The sequence below is a fragment of the Lathyrus oleraceus genome, chromosome 5, assembly GCF_024323335.1.
Source record: "Lathyrus oleraceus cultivar Zhongwan6 chromosome 5, CAAS_Psat_ZW6_1.0, whole genome shotgun sequence".
In the NCBI taxonomy this organism is placed as follows: Eukaryota; Viridiplantae; Streptophyta; class Magnoliopsida; order Fabales; family Fabaceae; genus Lathyrus; species Lathyrus oleraceus.
Window position 1 is genome coordinate 343,947,336 of NC_066583.1, and position 10,184 is coordinate 343,957,519.

Here is a 10,184-nt window from a genome sequence, read left to right on the forward strand (position 1 = left end):
GAAAGCAATCAAAGGAAGCGTGCTGGCTGATCATTTGGCTCATCAAGCGATGGATGATTACCAATCTATGAATTTTGAGTTCCCAGATGAGGATGTCATGTTTGTTGCCGATAATGAAAAACCTAAACCAGATGAAGGACCCGAATGGGGATCCCGATGGACTATGGTCTTTGATGGATCTTCTAATGCATTGGGCCATGGTGTTGGGGTTGTACTCATTTCTCCTGGAGGTTACCATACGCCTCTCACAGCTAGACTATGTTTTCATTGTACCAATAATATGGCTGAGTATGAAGCATGTATTTTTGGACTCAAAGCTGCTATAGATTGGCGAATCAAGTTTTTGAATGTGTACGGAGATTCGACCTTGGTAATCAGTCAGATCAACGGAGAATGGGATACTAAACATCCAAATCTCATCCCTTATCGAGAGCGGGTGATGACATTAATCCCATACTTTGAAGAGATTACATTTGAACATATTCCACGAGAGGAGAATCAGTTGGCAGACGCATTAGCTACCATGTCATCTATGTTCAGAGTCAGATGGGACGATGAAGCTCCCAGGATTACTATTGAACGATTAGATGAACCAGCACACTGTTATGAACTCCACACTGAAAAGGTACAAGGGAAACCTTGGTTCCACGACGTGAAAAGATATTTAGAAGCTCAGGAATACCCTGAAGGGGCATCCATCAAGGACAGAAAATTCCTGAGGAAGTTCTCCGCTAAATTCTTTCTGAGTAATGGAGTGTTATACAAACGTAATCATGACTCGACTCTACTTCGCTGTGTGGATAAAAAGGAAGCAGAAAGGATTATGGAAGACATGCATGACGGTATTTTTGGGACTCATTCTAATGGACATACAATGGCCAAGAAGATTCTGAGATCAGGGTATTATTGGTCTACCATGGAAGCGGATTGCCACCATCACTCCAGAACCTGTCACAAGTGTCAGATCTATGCGGACAAAGTACATGTGCCTCCTGCTCCATTGAACGTGTTGACAGCTCCTTGGCCCTTTGCAATGTGGGGCATCGATATGATCGGAGAGATTAAACCCACGGCTTCTAATGGACATCGCTTCATTCTTGTCGCTATTAATTACTTTACGAAGTGGGTAGAGGCAGCCTCATTCGCTTCTGTCACCAAGAATGTGGTGGCAAGGTTCGTCAAGAATAGCCTTATTTGTCGGTATGGCATCCCTGAAAGGATTATCACTGACAATGGTACTAATTTGAACAACAAGATGATTACTGAACTCGTCACGCAGTTCAAAATTAAGCACCATAACTCTTCTCCGTACCGGCCAAAGATGAATGGCGCCGTGGAGGCTGCTAATAAGAACATCAAGAAGATCATACAAAAGATGACAGTAACGTACAAAGACTGGCATGAGATGTTACCATTTGCTCTCCATGGTTATCGCACTTCAGTACGCACTTCGACAGGGGCAACTCCTTTCTCTTTAGTCTACGGAACGGAAGCTGTTTTACCAGTGGAAGTCCAGATTCCCTCTCTAAGAATCATGAAAGAAGCGGGCTTAGATGAAGATGAATGGATTCAGACTCGACTCGATCAGATAAATTTGATTGATGAGAAGAGACTGGCGGCTGTTTGTCACGGGCAGATATATCAGAAGCGCATGACCCAGGCATTTAACAAAAAAGTCAAGAGACAGGTGTATCAAGTTGGCGACTTGGTGATCAAGCGTATCATTCTACCACAAGGAGATCCCAGAGGCAAGTGGACTCCCACATACGAAGGGCCGTTTGTGGTTAAGAAGGTATTCTCCGGGGGAGCCATGATACTTGCTACAATGGATGGCGAAGACCTCCCGCATCCTGTGAACGCGGACATAGTTAAAAAATACTACGCATAAAAGAGACCCGCTAGGTCGACGTACCTAGGCAAAAGTAAGGGCATCCCGGCAAACCAAAAGGGTTCGGGCAAAAATTAGGGATAAATATATACAAATGTACACCCGGCAAGTCAAAAACCTGAAAAGGCGGCTTGGGCAAAAAAGGGTATCCCGGTGGACTGAAAACCTGAAAAGGCGGTCCAGGCAAAAATTAGGGATTAAAGCGTATGACTATGTCCCGTTCTCTGTCAGCTTCAACCAAGTTCAAGGGACTGAACAAGCCAATCACTTCTATCCGACAGCAGGAGAAGAGATGCTTGAAGGCAGGATGACAGTAGTGGATTTAAAATCAATAGGACTTTTCCTGCATAGCTTTTTCTTTGTTTTCTTGACAATTTCCTCTTACTAGGATTTCTGTCTCCTTGTACACGAATTGCCTGTTTATAGGCTCTCTTTCAAAATCAATACAAATTCATTTCCAAAAAGATGCTTTTGTTTTTACCTTTTCTGTTTTGTTTACGTAAACGTCCATTGATTTAACTTGAATTGACTTATGCACTTGAATATAACCAATGTTTACAAAAATGCATGCCTAAAATAGCAATAGCAATTACTACACGACTTCAGGATCGAGGAGAAGGTCTAACCACGCTTTCCAAGGAGGCTGTTACTAATTCGATTCCCCGGCAACGCCAATTATTCCCCAGAAGAGGTCGGCACCGCCCTACCGAAAGGTCATCCCTTCCATCCCCAGCCAGGCCCCGTTGGGACAGAACCCAAATCCCCAGCTAAGGAAGGGCCATCAATACCAATGTCTCCGACCAGCAGACTGAGATCTATCTCCCCAGTAGTGTCCCCTGGAAGAATGTTTCAGACGCCTAATGCATTCATTACATCATTTCATATTACACATCTACATACAATCAGTTCCTAACATATACATGCATACAATGCTCTCATTTATTCCAGACGCATAATTCACCCATCACATCATTTCACAGCACACGCATGCATACAACATTTGCATCTCATGCATCATGACATTGCATAAAGCTAACTTTATTTTTCAGGCTGATTATCCTTCTGATCACATTCAAGGTTCGAGTACAGCTCTCAGATATACTCCGTGTCAACATTCATTCTGACATCCTCCCAACGATGGCATCTATAAGCCCATCCCAGGCATTTATCGCCAATACAACAAATATTATCAGATACAGCCCAACATACGGTTCATTCTGATTCAGCTCAACACATGACTCCTTCAACTCAGATACGATCTAGCGTACGATCCATTCTGACCTTCATACCACTCAAATACAGTCTAATGTACGACCAAGTTAGACCTTTATCTCCCTTTCTCAGGTGCTACCTTCGGACAGGTACATTCCTGAATGGTAGTCTAGTATACGGCTACTCCCTTTCTCAGGTGCTACCTTCGGACAGGTACATTCCTGAATGGTAGTCTAGTATACGGCTACTCCCTTTCTCGGGTGCTACCTTCGGACAGGTACATTCCTGAATGGTAGTCTAGTATACGGCTACTCCCTTTCTCGGGTGCTACCTTCGGACAGGTACATTCCTGAATGGTAGTCTAGTATACGGCTACTCCCTTTCTCAGGTGCTACCTTCGGACAGGTACATTCCTGAATGGTAGTCTAGTATACGGCTACTCCCTTTCTCAGGTGCTACCTTCGGACAGGTACATTCCTGAATGGTAGTCTAGTATACGGCTACTCCCTTTCTCAGGTGCTACCTTCGGACAGGTACATTCCTGAATGGTAGTCTAGTATACGGCTACTCCCTTTCTCAGGTGCTACCTTCGGACCGGTACATTCCTGAATGGTAGTCTAGTATACGGCTACTCCCTTTCTCAGGTGCTACCTTCGGACAGGTACATTCCTGAATGGTAGTCTAGTATACGGCTACTCCCTTTCTCAGGTGCTACCTTCGGACAGGTACATTCCTGAATGGTAGTCTAGTATACGGCTGCTCCCTTACTCAGATGCTACCTTCGGACAGGTACATTCCTGAATGGTAGTCTAGTATACGGCTACTCCCTTTCTCAGGTGCTACCTTCGGACAGGTACATTCCTGAATGGTAGTCTAGTATACGGCTACTCCCTTTCTCGGGTGCTACCTTCGGACAGGTACATTCCTGAATGGTAGTCTAGTATACGGCTACTCCCTTTCTCAGGTGCTACCTTCGGACAGGTACATTCCTGAATGGTAGTCTAGTATACGGCTACTCCCTTTCTCAGGTGCTACCTTCGGACAGGTACATTCCTGAATGGTAGTCTAGTATACGGCTACTCCCTTTCTCAGGTGCTACCTTCGGACAGGTACATTCCTGAATGGTAGTCTAGTATACGGCTACTCCCTTTCTCAGGTGCTACCTTCGGACAGGTACATTCCTGAATGGTAGTCTAGTATACGGCTACTCCCTTTCTCAGGTGCTACCTTCGGACCGGTACATTCCTGAATGGTAGTCTAGTATACGGCTACTCCCTTTCTCAGGTGCTACCTTCGGACAGGTACATTCCTGAATGGTAGTCTAGTATACGGCTACTCCCTTTCTCAGGTGCTACCTTCGGACAGGTACATTCCTGAATGGTAGTCTAGTATACGGCTGCTCCCTTACTCAGATGCTACCTTCGGACAGGTACATTTCTGAATGGTAGTCTAGTATACGACTACTCCCTTTTCAGCAAATTCAGCCTAACGGACGGCTCATTCTGCTCAGATATGGTTTAATGTACGACCAAGTTAGACCTTCATCCCCTCAGATGCTACCTAGTGACAGATACGATCTAGCGTACGATCCATTCTGATATTTCATCCCCGGCAAAGTCATCCGCCTAATGAACAACTCACTCTGGTATTCAGACACGGTCTAACGTATGACCCATTCTGATCCCTTATCCCCAGCAGCATAGCATGCTCTGACTCCCCAGTGAAGTCAACAGCATAATGGAGGATTCACTACACGGTCTAGCGTATGACCCGGTATGACATCCATGTCTTCAGACATCGTCTAACGTACGACACCAGCTGGAAATCTCCTCAGCAAGTTTCTTGGATGGCATCTCTAAGCCCATCTCCGTCAAGACTGATGGACAAGCGCAAATTTTCGGGGCATTCTAGTGTTCAATAATCTTTCACCTCCAGACCACGAACGGCACATGCCATTCTACTCTCTCGGTTCGAGAATATTGAACAGGGGCAGCTGTCATACCCCAAAATTTGCCCGTTGGCATTACAAAGCATGTTCCCAGACCCTCTGACTTGTTCTGCAAGGCACTGATATCAAATGGACAAAGGCCCACTCACAACAGGCCCAATCCACAGGCGGCCCAAAACAGCTGGCTCGCTAGGCGAGCAGCTCCTTCGCCTAGCGAACATGGCATCATGTCACTCGCCCAGCGAAGCGTTGGATCCAGGAAAAAGCCCAGACCTAGTTTGCTCGCTAGGCGAGCAATTCCTTCGCCTAGCGAAGCTTGCGAAAGTTTGAGATTTTTGGACCTCATTTTAAGCCCATTAGGTCACCATTACCACTACTATAAATACATGCTCCTCTGCCACGAAAAAGGACACACACAGACGGACGGAAAACAGAGGAAGACGGACGGAAACCCTGGCACGGAAACCCTGAGGCTACTTTAGAGAAGTCCGAGTGAAGAAACCCTGAAGGCCGCTTACCCGCTCCGAAGCTACCGCCGCCCAGCTCAATCCGGCTCGCCAATTCAAGGTTGCAACCCGATCTGCAAACAGGTTTGCATCACTATTATCGCTTTAGTTTCTTACTTGGCATATGATTTAGGATTCTTAATCTACATATGATTATCACTTTGTGTCCTTATTTTGCATGTGGTACCACTTTAGTGTCTTAATTTGCATATGATATCGTTTCGTACTCTCATTTGGCATATGGTACCACTTCATGTTCTTAATTTGTGGAGGATATTATAATTGAATTCATAAACATTTTGGAGTTTTGCATGAGAATTTAAATGTGCTTGAATATTGTGAAATTGAACCATATAATTATGTGTTGGATGCCATAAGCCATGCTGCAGGTTGAGGTCATAATGTTCTCAAATTTCAAACCCGTGGCCGCTCGCTAGCTCATCGCTAGGCGAGCCCGCAGCGAGCCTTCGCTGAGCCTTCGCTAGGCGAAGCAGAGGCGACCGGGCCAGGGGCTGTTTTGTCTCTTTGTTGCCCATTTCATGTTTACCTAATAATGATTCTGCGTATTTGGCTTAAATTCCTGGCTGTTATATTTATTTTATGGTGCAATTTCCGATTGTATTTTACCTCGATGCTTTAATCCGTGTGTTCATGGTGTAAAGGCTAGCATGCTTCCGAAGAAATAGCCGGCTAGGTACTCCGCTTTATGCATGGGAAGCTTTCATGGAGATGGATTCTAAATTGTTTCACTTTAATGTGAAGATTCACATTGATTGCCTAATTAATTTTAATGTAGTGATCCTTAATGTGCTGATTTTAATGTATCGATTTAATGCGGTATCACCATAATTACCTAATGAACTTAAAACATGGACTTTAAATAAATGATATCGGACCTCTCTTTATTACCCCACGATTACAATATTACGGTCATGTCCCGCGAATAGGGGGATATCCTTAGCAAAGACCCTTCGGTAAAATCATCATAGTCCCTCGGATGTTGCCTTCGAAAATACAATTTTGTCCCTCGATGACCCTTCGGTATAGCCTACGGTTAAATGATGATAGTCCTTTCGAATGCTAAGGTATCCTCGCAACTGTTGCCTTCGATGACCGATCGACGACCCTACGATGACCCTTCAACATCCCAAGGGAAAACTGCTTACTTCTCAATAGTAAGGACAGTTTTATCCTCATAAGGATAGGAAATGCCCGGAAAGACCTCGGACAGGTATAACCTTAATTGCTCATTCATAACAAAAAATGCTTTTCACACCTCACACCTTTCAAACATCCTCTTTAGAAAATCACCACTTAGCATACATCCGTACTAGGATCATTGCCGAGTTATATTTTTCTAAACTACTTTCAAAAAACCATACGAGATAACCACTTTGTATACATTCATGCAAGAATCATTACAAAGTTAAATTCTCGTTTTCAAAACCTTTTTATACACTTTTCAACCACCTTTTTCAAACTAAAAAAAAAACATAAATGATTGAGCAATTAAGAGCCCATGGATAACCATGGATACAAAGGGTGCTTACCCCTTCCCTTTGTATAAAGTACCTCCCGAACCTAAGAATCTAAATTAAGGTCTTTCCTGTTCTTTTCCGCCTTTCCTTATGGGATAAAAGAAAAGTCGGTGGCGACTCTTGCTAACCGCGACATTGCGATTAAAAATCCAATAAACATTCCGTTTGCCGAAGCCTTGGAGCAAATGCCCAAGTATGCCAAATTCATGAAGGACATACTTACAAAAAAACGGAGGTACACGGAACCTGAGACAATCTTGCTTGATGCACGATGTAGTGCCATCATTCAAAAAACTCTCCCAAGGAAGGAATCCGATCCGGGACGAGTCGCTTTACCGGTAACCATCGGAGACACCTACACGGGTAATGGCTTGATTGACTTGGGATCTAGCATCAATTTAATTCCCCTATCCATTGTCAAAAGATTGGGAAATGTTGATATCAAACCTGCTAAGATGACTTTACAACTAGCTGATAAGTCTACCACTGCACCATATGGAGTGGCTCAAGACATGTTAGTCAAAGTTGATAAATTCTTCTTCCCGGTTGATTTCATTGTTATTGATATGGAAGAGGACGATGATGCTCCACTTATTCTTGGCCGACCATTCATGAAAACCGCGCGCATGATGATTGACGTTGACAACGGTTTGATGAAAGTAAGAGTCCAAGATGAAGAGGTAGCCTTCCATCTTTTTGAAGCCAAAAAGCATTCTAATGAGAAGCATGATTCTTTCCGAATCGATGCCACCAAGGAGAAGCTAGTGGAGGTTGCAAACCAGGTTCATGTTTCTAATCCTTCCGAAAGATCTCTTATCGGAGTCTACAAAAGTTCGACCAAAAATAAAGGAAAAGAGATGGAAGCATTGTTGCATGAATTAGAGGCTTGTGGAGAACTTGTCTATCATGAAGAAACAAGGGAAGGCTTGGATATGACAAAGAAAGTGGAGGAGCCAAAACTAGAGCCAAATTTGAAGTATGTGTTCCTAGGTGATAACTGTACCAAACCAGTAATCATTAGCAGCACTTTGTCAACAAAGGAGGAGAATCAATTGATGCAGGTGCTGAGAAAGAAGGATGTTGTCAAATTAGTAGAGGTCGGGATGAATTGTTCTATCACCGATGGTGAATGGGTGAGCATTGTGCAAATAGTTCCGAAAAAGGGTGGTATCAGATTTTATCGAAGGTTCATCAAGAACCTCTTGAAGACAACAAAGCCCTTGAGGAAGTTGCTCAACAAAATGGATCCCGGAAACTCAAACAACAAAGTGGATAGCGGAAGCTGCACAATTCCTTTGGATGCTCCTCTGTGAGCATCGCACCGTCGAGCTTAGCCGACGTTAAACAAGCGCTTGTTGGGAGGCACCCCAACATTGTAAGTATTTACTGTTTTTCTGTTGTGTTGTAGTGGGTTTCCAAGTGTTAGAACCATGCTGAAAGTACCTGTAATGCTGCCTTTGAAAAGGCAATTGCTGTCATGCTCGCTTGATGCTCGCTAGGCGAGGCAGTAGCGAGCTGATTCGCTAAGCTGCTCGCTAGGCGAAGCAGCAGCGAGCGCTGCGTGACAGCACTTATTTAAAATCTCAGCAGGCCACTCATTTTGGCCCAAACACAATTTTTCTGTTTTTGCAACTCTGCTGAGGCAATTTAACCGAGCACTCACCTCACTCTCTCATTTTCATCTCTCTCACAAACAACTCACTCTAACCCTAACTTGGAGGATTGTGAACCTCACTGCATTTCACAATTGCATTTCATACCCAATCACTCTATTTTGCTAAGGTTTGCCCTAATACCATGTCTTTATGCTTAAGCTTTGTTTATTGCTGATTTGAATGTCATTTAGGATGAAGTTGTTGGTATGGGAAATTTTAGGTTTTTCAATTGGGAATTTTAGGTTTTGCATGTGAGTTTGTAATTACTAATAGCATAAAACGTTTCTTTTCTTGATATATCATTAGGTTCTGAAATTGAAACCAGTAGAATGTGGGTTTTGGGAAGATTTCTCTGAAAATACTGCAGAACCCAAAACCCGTAAGGTTCGCTAGCAACTCGCTAGGCGAACCAGAGGCGAGCATTCGCTGCCACTTCGCTAGGCGAAGCAGCAGCGAGCATGACAGTTCTTTGATTTCTGGTTTTGCTGTCTAATCTGTTTTGTGTGTGTTGTTTCCTCTTTATGTTTTGCAGATGGAATCTAGATCCGGCGCTTCAAAGAAGAGAAAGGGAGGGAACACTTCCCGTCCCGTAACAATACAGTTTGATACCGACAAGTTTGTCGGCCCGAAGCAGGCTGCACGGTACATTGCTTTGGAGAAGCGGAAAATTCTACCGGAGAAGAGATTCATCATCAACCCTCAAGGAAGAAACAGAGCATTCGCCGGGTTGATTGACACAAAGAAGTGGGATCGGTTAATTTCCCCACTCGAGCACTATGATATCGCAACGGTACGTGAGTTCTATGCGAACGCACTACCGGATGATGACGAGCCGTTTACTTGGACATCTCGAGTGGCCGGCCGTCCCGTTGCGTTTGATCGGGATGCCATTAACCGAGTCCTAGGTGAACCGCTCCAGCTGGGAGCTGAGGAGAGAGACACCTACCACACAGACTTACGGCTTCACCGGGATATTGATTCGATCTCTGCTGCCCTGCTGTTAAGAGGGAAATCAGTTGAGCTGAACCCATCTGGGGTTCCTATGAGATACCACGGGGAGGACATGACTCCCTTGGCTCAACTGATCCTGCTATTGGTTCTGACAAACATCCAACCCAAGTCCCACACTTCTACAGTGCCGATCCCAGTGGCACACTTGGTACACTCTATCCTCACTAACGTCCAAATCGATGTGGCGAGGATTATCGCTTATGAGCTTAAGTCCGTGATTGAAAGCGGGCTAAAGTCGGGGGCTCGTGTGAATTGTCCCCTGGCTTTTCCCTGCCTAATCATGAGTTTGTGCATACAGGCGAGGGTGAGACTACCCTCAAGGGGTCAGGTAAGGATCCCGTCGCCCATTGATGACAGGTATGTGGCCAAGTATTGCAGGGCGAAGAATGTTAGAGGCAGTGCAGCTGCAGAGAGTACCCGGGCTTC